Source organism: Adiantum capillus-veneris, chromosome 26 (assembly GCF_014529385.1).
Source record: "Adiantum capillus-veneris isolate H3 chromosome 26, ASM1452938v2, whole genome shotgun sequence".
Lineage (NCBI taxonomy): Eukaryota > Viridiplantae > Streptophyta > Polypodiopsida > Polypodiales > Pteridaceae > Adiantum > Adiantum capillus-veneris.
Window position 1 is genome coordinate 135,577,796 of NC_140956.1, and position 5,674 is coordinate 135,583,469.

General features: G+C 38.5%; 1 non-coding gene across 1 annotated transcript; it reads left to right on the forward strand.

Annotated features, from left to right (window-relative positions):
- The first annotated feature begins 2,059 nt into the window (after window positions 1–2,059).
- On the forward strand, window positions 2,060–2,182 carry LOC147424246 (U6atac minor spliceosomal RNA). Its single transcript, XR_015186713.1, has one exon. It is a non-coding gene; the product is annotated as a U6atac minor spliceosomal RNA (small nuclear RNA).
- The last annotated feature ends 3,492 nt before the right edge of the window (window positions 2,183–5,674 follow it).

The window sequence follows — 5,674 nt, forward strand, 5'->3', positions numbered from 1 at the left end:
CATCTATTGACAAATCCTTCTCTATTTTGAGGTCATTGCAGATTGACCTTATGGTTGACCCTTTTCTTCTAGCCAGATTTAACTTTAGCTCTTGCATTCCTTTAACAATATCATCCCCATGATGGATTTTTCACTCTTTGGAACCACAATCACAGGCTTTATGGGACTCTAGGGAACACTTGGGGCTTGAGTAGGGTTGACTATCATCTTGTCTCTTTGTCGTTATCGCTTAGCTAGAAATGAAATGGCATCTTTGACCCTGAGATACAAAACGTGATGTTCTTATATATGGGGAGCTCAAAAGGAGGGCTAAATCCTATATCTAGGGAGTGATTGTAGAGATATAAAGAAGGGTCCAATAAGAAAGAGAGAGGTTGGAAGACTATGGCTAATCTTGGAGTGATTTAGGGAAAGAATTGAGGATACTAAAGCTAAAAAGTCCCTAGAGAGAAAAAAACCCTTTAGCCTTATTAACAGATTACAATGAATATTTAAACTAGGACTAAGATACTCCTAGGCTAGGGCATTAGGCTTGATCTCCAACAAACCCCCCTTCAAGTTGATGACCGAGCACAACAAAAAAATATTTGTGATACACCTACTCAAGGTTCATTCTAAGGATACAACCCACACTTATAATTGTGTGGTTCTCTTAGAGGGATACAACAAGAGACTTCATCCAGCTTAGGAAGATACTAGGTAGACTAAAAGAAGGTGTTTTGAAATACAAAAAGACTTTTGCCTAGCTTGTATAGACCTTTAGAAGACCCATTCTTCATCTATATGCACAAGGTTGGTCTCATCTGAGGCAGTCTTTTCTTCATCTACATCTTTTGAATTTGAATCTCTGATGTACATTGCTTTTATCCATTGTTTAAGAAAACATGACTCCTCTGTGTGATTGGCTTTGGCACAAAATGTGCATACAGTGCCTTTTTTGGAGTCTTTGAATGATGTGTTCCTTTGAGGTTCCCTTGAGCTGTTTTCTTTGTAAAATGGTCGTTGACATATTTTGCCCTCCTTACTTTGAGTAAGGTATGCTCCTTGTATTTCAAAATGTTCATGTTTCTTATGTATTCTTCTTTCTTCTTCTAAGAGAGATGCCTCCACCTCAACTAAGATAGGTGTAGGGAGATTTATTAGGGTGGTAACAAGGCTAGAATACTCATCAAGAGTCGAAATAATTTTGATGAGAACAGCTACTTTGATATCTTCTTCCACATGTTTGTTGATTCCTACTAATTGTGACTGTAAACTCTTAAATTTTCTTAAGTGTGCTAACATAGTAGTGTTGGCAGCTTTTGTCAATGAAAAAAACTCGATGAAGAGCATGATTTTGGATGTCTTGGAAGTAGTAACAAAAACTTTTTCAAGTAATACCCAAGCTTCTTGTGCAGTGGTGCAAGAACCAATGTGATGTATAAAGACATCTTGTCAGCATTCCCCTATAACACCTAGAGCTTTTAGATTTCTTTGCTCAAATGTTGTGGAAGTTTCTCTAGTTGAAGTCCCTGCAGGTTCTCTTCCTACAATATCTCATAATCCCTTTTTCATTAGTCTGAAGTTTATTCAAGTTTGCCATGTGAAGAAGTTTGTGCCGTTCAATTTATCACTGATTTTCATACTAGGAGTGGTCTCAGTAGAGTACTACTCTACTACTGTCTAAAACTCCGTGCAAAGAGAACAATTTACTTGGCAAATGCTTCTTGAACATATATTCGTTTGGGTTTTTTGTGGTTCAACATACCAAGTTTTGTAGTGTGGGCAAAATTTCTTTCTAGTAGCTGTCCTGTAAATTCTAGGACCATGTATGCGTGTAGCTTTGGAAGTTACTTCACAAGTGTTTTAGTTTTGTTTGTGATTGTGCTAATCGAAGATGAGTTTGTACTCATTGCCAGAGAAGGTATTACCTCTTGAATTTATTCAAAGGCAGTGTCTATTCTCTTTTACAAGAGGATTTCCTCCTTTTTCGAAGTTCAATAATTCCTCAAGAAACATGAGTCTTTACAACCTTAGGTGACTAGTCAATAAAACCTAAGTCTTGTGAGGCAAGGGCTTTGTATTGGGTGAAGGAGATCCGGTTAGCATCTTCCTTGAAAAGGTCGAGAGAAGCTTTTGGGCTTTAGATCAAATCATGTCAAGGCACTCCCGCCTCGGGAGGGATTTAAGACAAGTAATGTAATAACCCTATGGGACACGCCTTTTGGAGGCCTTACAAAATTTTTATAAGTGAATCTTTATAATTGTCTGCATAGCGAAGCTTCCGAGGGTGATGGACGTCGTTCATCACAAGTAATAGGTGCGAGCCAGTATCTGGCGAGTGGAGTGTCTAAAGTTTATTGCCATGCAGTCGATTAGTGATCCATGCGGTGAAAGCTGCCAAAATGACTTCGCAAACTGAGTTTCCATGAGAACAGTTTGCATCCATTGACGGGATTAGGTAGCTGTGTTGAAGCCTTGCACATGAGACTTGTGTTTGGAGACCATGATGGGCTTGATTAAACATCAGTACAATGTGTCATGGCAAGGAGGGCTCGTATGCAGAGATACCAAGGATAGCCAGTGCTGTCGTCCGCCGTCTCTGAGAGTTTTGATGCTTCTTTTAAGAAATGGGAGATGATTTGTAGCTCGCAAGGGTGCCAATTGTAGATCACACGGTCTCCTTTTCACGTGTTGCAGATTTGCTGAGATTTGCCATTGACATCGATGTAGAGCTGTGACGAGCAATTGGAGACTTTGAAGCTTTACGTCTTCTCTTAAATCTTGAAATGATGCCCGGATTTGCTATAAGTGACCACCAAACCATTTAGATTTCAATATCACGCTTTGTGGTTCTACAGAGTATCCTTTCATTCCCTCTACAAGCCGAGGGTCCTCATTTAATAAAACTCAGAAGCTCTCTATCAATCTATAGTTAGATTAACCAAGCTCTAATACCATATAAGATTCATAGAATAGATAGAGACTAAATTAAATCATTAGAGCTACTTTGCAAGTGTTGTAATTGATAAAAGAACCCTGAGATACAAAACGTGACGTCGCTATATATAGAGAGCTCAAAAGGAGGGCTAAATCCTATATCTAGGGAGTGATTGTAGAGATATAAAGAAGGGTCCAATAAGAAAGAGAGAGAGGCTGGAAGACTACGGCTATTCTTGGAGTGATTTAGGGAGAGAATTGAGGGTGCTAAAGGTAAGAAGGCCCTAGAGAGAAAAAACCCTTTAGCCTTATTGAAAGCTTAAAATAAAGATTTAAACTAGGACTAAGGTACTCCTAGGCTAGGGCATTAGGCTTGATCTCCAACAAAAGGTGTGGATGGTTTGAAGGCTAAAAAACACCCCAAAAGAAAAAAAATCTAGCCATGAAAATTCCACTTTGAAAAAGAACCAATAATAACTCAAAACTCAGGGGTAGCCTCGCTCCCAATTGCACAAATGCAATGCTCTTTCGATTGGTTAAAAACCCTAAATTGACGCTTTGATTCTTCATCGTCACCATTTCATGGAAGCTTCATAAATTCATTGGAGAATCCCAAGTAGTTATTTGAGGAAGGGAAACCCTAATTGGAGGCCTCACAGCCTCAAACGTGTAGTGTAAGCAGCACGGGACTACACTAGCACCCTGGATTGAAATGGATGTATCTCCTCGCTTATATGCCTAAATGAGCTCATTCTTTGCTCTAAAATTCCCTCTCTACTTGATCAATGACTTCATCATCGTTGAGGTGGTATTTTGATCCATTTTGTGCTATTTGTAGGTATTTATGACCATTTTTTGCCCAAAAATACCCCTTTTTGTCTGTAAATGCCAAAACGAGCTGGAAAAAATCCCTATTTTGGTGGAAAACTCCCTTTTAGTTCAAATTTCATGCTGAGTCTCGTTTTCCCACTTGGTAAGACTTTGGACACGTCTTTTATGCCCGCGCATAAAACCTATTTTTTTGCCAAGATCGTCTGCATTGAACTTTCTAGGAAAAAGAGCCTGCCGCTTCAAAACACTTGATATTTTTACATTAATAAAGAAAATTAGGCATGCTTTAATGTGGTAAAACATGCAACAGTGCCACATCCCTGGCCTTGCCTTCCTGGAAAGGTATGTACACATCTGCAACCATGGCATTCGGTTTTGCATATATCACACTATGTACATTCTAGCATTTGGTCCCACACATCAAAAACATTAAGAGTGAGGTAGATATGTTTATTTTCACATTACACATATACGACAGCATGACAATGTGGTAAGTTACATGTCTAAGAGGTGAACCCCCCGAGACTGTTAAATTCATGGAGGATTTCTATAGGATGTGGAGATTCCATAGTACCATAATACATCCAATAATCTAGACAAGGATAGTCAGATCCAAAGGGGTGATTGGGTATTTGAAGATACACTATGAACATATACACACACAAAGCAACCCAAGAAAAGATAGGATCTACCTATTCTTGGAATTTGCTAAGCATACCACTACGAATTTTTAGCCCTTTTATAGCGCATTAAAAGATTGCTATATGAGTGGGCTATGCAAGAAGACTACTAGATTAGCAGGAATACCGCTATGCATTTTTATAGAGTTCTTTGTCTCTATGCAGTCTACATGTATCCCTACTACATGGAAATGATTGTATTTGGGAACTATGGTTTATGAAATATAGATATGTAGGGTATCTCTCCTACATACAAGATTCAAGTTTCCTTACAATAGCATGATTATTGAGAATGCTTCATTATCAAGTCATGTCATCAAAGAGGAATCCCAAATCCCGAGCGAGTTCTTCCGAGCAATTACTAAAACGAGCAAAAATTATCAATATACAATTTTGAAAATCTCAAACTAATGAAGATACTTCCACTTAATTTAATAAACCAGCCAAGATAGAGGTGTGTCTATTAGAGGACATTAAGTTGAGAATGGAAGATGATAGCACATTGCAAAGACACAAGGAATTTTACAAATGAACCATTAGGAATGGTTCTTTAGAAATAATGTAGTTGATTTTTCTCATGTCAAGATGTAGGTTAAAAGGAATGTGTGTGTATAATGTACCTCATACAGCATGAGGTACAAGCCTTTTAGAGTAGGAGCTCTCATTAACTTTCAAACCCAATAAGTCACAAGGTGTGGAACTAGGAATTTTTTACCATGCAATTTTCTTAGGCTTGTACAAAGCATTGTGCCATCTGTGTGTGTGTGTGTGCACGCACTCACGCCCACGCACACACATATGCTCAATACATCCCTTACAAGTTTTAGAGTGAGGATCACATTTGAACATATTCAAGATTTTCTCCTTCACATTTTGAGCTTGGATCTCCCCTGATATTCCTTTCTCTCACAACCACCCCATAGACTCTAAATACATCCGTGGTCCTTAAGTATCACATGTCCATATTTGGTCATATTTAAGTTTTTTTCTCTCAATACATCCACAGTCCTGAAGCATCAAAGTGCCCATCGATAATCTCAATAGAGTGTAAGAAATGTCTCTTTGGTCTCATAGGTCATGTTTGACCTTTGATGACATTAATGCATTCTCTCTCTCTCTCTCTCTCTCTCTCTCTCTCTCTCTCTCTCTCTCTCTCTCTCTCTCTCTCTCTCTCTATTTTTCCATTTATGTTGCATGTTTTTGTTTGTTCTCTTTTCTCTCTCTCGGCTTATCTCTCTAGAGCT